The sequence below is a fragment of the Arachis duranensis genome, chromosome 2 (assembly GCF_000817695.3).
Source record: "Arachis duranensis cultivar V14167 chromosome 2, aradu.V14167.gnm2.J7QH, whole genome shotgun sequence".
Taxonomy (NCBI): domain Eukaryota; kingdom Viridiplantae; phylum Streptophyta; class Magnoliopsida; order Fabales; family Fabaceae; genus Arachis; species Arachis duranensis.
Window position 1 is genome coordinate 77558090 of NC_029773.3, and position 3206 is coordinate 77561295.

Sequence of the window (3206 nt, forward strand, 5' to 3'; positions counted from 1 at the left end):
TAACTGTGTTCAAGAATCAACATACTACACTAGGAGAATCAATAATACTATCTGAATTCTGAGTTCCTATGGATGCCAATCATTCTAGAATTCAAAGGATAAAGGGAGATGCCAAAACTGTTCAGAAACAAAAAGCTACAAGCCCCGCTCATCTAAATAAGAATCTGAGCTTCATTTAAACTCTAAAATATTATTACTTCTTAATTTCTGTTAAAACCTATTTTATTTATCTAGTTGCTTGGGGACAAGCAACAGTTTAAGTTTGGTGTTGTGATGAGCGGATATTTTATACACTTTTTAGGGGTAATTTCATGTAGATTTTAGAGTGTTGTAGTTAGTTTTCAGTATATTTTTATTAGTTCTTAAGCAAAATTCATATTTCTGGACTTTACTATCAGTTTGTGTATTTTTCTGTGATTTCATGTATTTTCTGGCTGAAATTGAGGGAGCTGAGCAAAACTCTGATAGGAGGCTGACAAAGGACTTCTGATGCTGTTGGAATCTGACCTCCCTGCACTCAAAATGGTTTGAAAAGGACTGCTGATGCTGTTGGATCCTGACCTCTCTGCACTCGGAATGGATTTTTTGGAGCTACAGAAGTCCAATTGGCGCGCTCTCAACGGCGTTGGAAAGTAGACATCCACGGCTTTCCAGCAATATATAATAGTCCATACTTTGCGCGAAGATAGACGACGTAACTTGGAGTTGAACGCCAAGTACATGCTGCTGTCTGGAGTTAAACGCCAGAAAAACGTCATGATCCGGAGTTGAACGCCCAAAACACGTCATAACTTGGAGTTTAACTCCAAGAAAGGCCTCTACTCGTGGATAGCTCTAGTCTCAGCCCCAGCACACACCAAGTGGGCCCCAGAAGTGGATTTCTGCACCAGTTATCTTAGTTTACTCACATTCTGTAAACCTAGGTTACTAGTTTACTATTTAAACAACTTTTAGAGATTTATCTTGTACCTCATGACATTTTCAGATCTGAATTACATACTTTGTGACGGCATGAGTCTCTAAACTCCATTGTTGGGGGTGAGGAGCTCTGTGACGAGCTTCAAACTCCTGAGGGCTGGGCGTTAGTGACAGACGCAAAAGATTCAATGGATTCTATTCCAGCCTGATTGAGAACCGACAGATGATTAGCTGTGCTGTGACAGAGCATAGGAACGTTTTCACTGAGAGGATGTGAAGTAGCCATTGACAACGGTGACACCCTACATAGAGCTTGCCATGGAAGGGACCTTGCGTGTGGGAAAAGGATTTCAAGGAAGAGTTGAAGTTCAGAGGACAAAGCTTCTCCAAAACTCCAACATATTCTCCATTAATAAAGTAACAATTCCTTATTCCAAATACTTTGACTTCTTATCATTAAATCCAATTAATCTTATTGGAATCCTGACTAAGATTAATAAAATAAACATAGATTGCTTCAAACCAATAATCTCCGTGGGATCGACCCTTACTCACGTAAGGTATTACTTGGACGACCCAGTGCACTTGCTGGTTAGTTGTACGGATTACAAATTCGTGCACCAATGACGGTAGAGGAGATAATGATGATGATAAAGTATGGTTACACAATAAAAATAATAGAGGTAGGAGTGATAATAATGAGGATGAAAATTGAAAAAGGTAGTGGTAGTAATTGGTTATATTGTTGAAAAGATTTTTCTGGGGGTTTGAAACCCCCCACAAAACTAATTTTTGTTATTATTTAACAATTTTTTTAACGGAGAGATCGTATTGTCCCAAAATAAAAAGGTTGAGGATCGAAGTGTCCCTTTTTTTTGGACAAGAATCGATTTGTCCTTCGTGAAAATGGACAAGGATCGAATTAGGTCTTTACTCGAATAAAATACTAGATAACTAAAAATATTTTAATTAGTATGGACTGGTTTAATGATTAGTTAACTAATATAATTAAATAATTATCAAGAGTTTGAATTTTATTTTGTCTTTGTAGTAATTCATGTCTATTGATAAACCAGATTAAAAAATAAGTAAATTATCAATCTAGACTCTGTCTATTTTTTATAAGGCAACGCGACCCCATAGAATAAAAATAATTTATTTCGGTTCCTGTCTTTTATTTCTATGACACGTGATTCCTGTGGGTCATTTTCTGTCAAGGCTGAGATGTCACATAAGCAATGTAATCTGTTATGTTAGCCTGCTTACATGTTTGTTTTGTGTTTAGTTAGACAAACTCAAATGAACAGGGGCTTAACTGCCAATTTTTTATACGTCTTCAAAAACAACGTCGTTTGCACAGGAGAAAACCATTTACTTGCTTTGGATATACATGGTCATCATAAGAGGCACCTGCTTTCTTTTTAATGGTTGACTTTGTAGTTTGTAGTGCCATTCTTGGAAGTGGAAGAGCTTTTCTTCTTAATCTTCTTCTTGATTTTCTTCTGCTCCTCATAAGCCATTTCACCTTCCTTCAATCTTTCCTTCTCAGATCTTCTCATGACCTTCTTTTTTTTGGATCTTTTAATTCTTTTTTTGCTTCAGGAAGATTTTTTAGAATAAACGTAGTCAGCTTATCCCTCATATTTACATCTGACATAAAATCACAAGCTGCACATTTCAGCTGGATTATTTGATTCTTGGTCAATATCTCAATTTTGGGATTTTCACAACCATAACATTAAACAAATTTTTTGATAAAGTTCTCAAGAAGACCAACAAATTTTGCAGTGTCGCGCACTCCATTAACATGAGAAGTACCAGATTTCTCATAACTTTGACTAGGCTCCAAGTTCATACCCAAAGTACTTGGTTATGTAAGAGGTTGGCCTTGCCAATGCCTTGACAATATCAACCATATTGACAATATTTGTCTTGATATCACTCCCTTTACCCTCAATTTTGGTAATTATTTTGGGCATCTTATACCTATAGAAGGCATCATCACTATTTGCAGCACCAATATTTTGTGAGGCCATGGTGGCTTCAACAACAAAAGTTGCAAAGACATCCAAACACAGTCAGGTAGACGATGCAAAAATTCCAAGTATGATGACAAGCTGCTGGTAATTAAAGGTCCGCTCTTTGAACAAGCAAAGAAGACTGCTAACAGTAACAACGGAAGGTTCACATCAACGAAGGATTTCCTTCAGCGTAAACGACGTCATTTTTAAGATGTAGAGGTGGATAGTTAAGTCCTTATCCACTTGAGCTTGTTCAACTAAGAACGA

At 36.9% G+C, this 3206-nt stretch overlaps 1 pseudogene; it reads right to left on the reverse strand.

Annotated features, from left to right (window-relative positions):
• Positions 1-2339: 2339 nt before the first annotated feature.
• On the reverse strand, positions 2340-2954 carry LOC107475066 (eukaryotic translation initiation factor 5-like; annotated as a pseudogene).
• Positions 2955-3206: the final 252 nt, after the last annotated feature.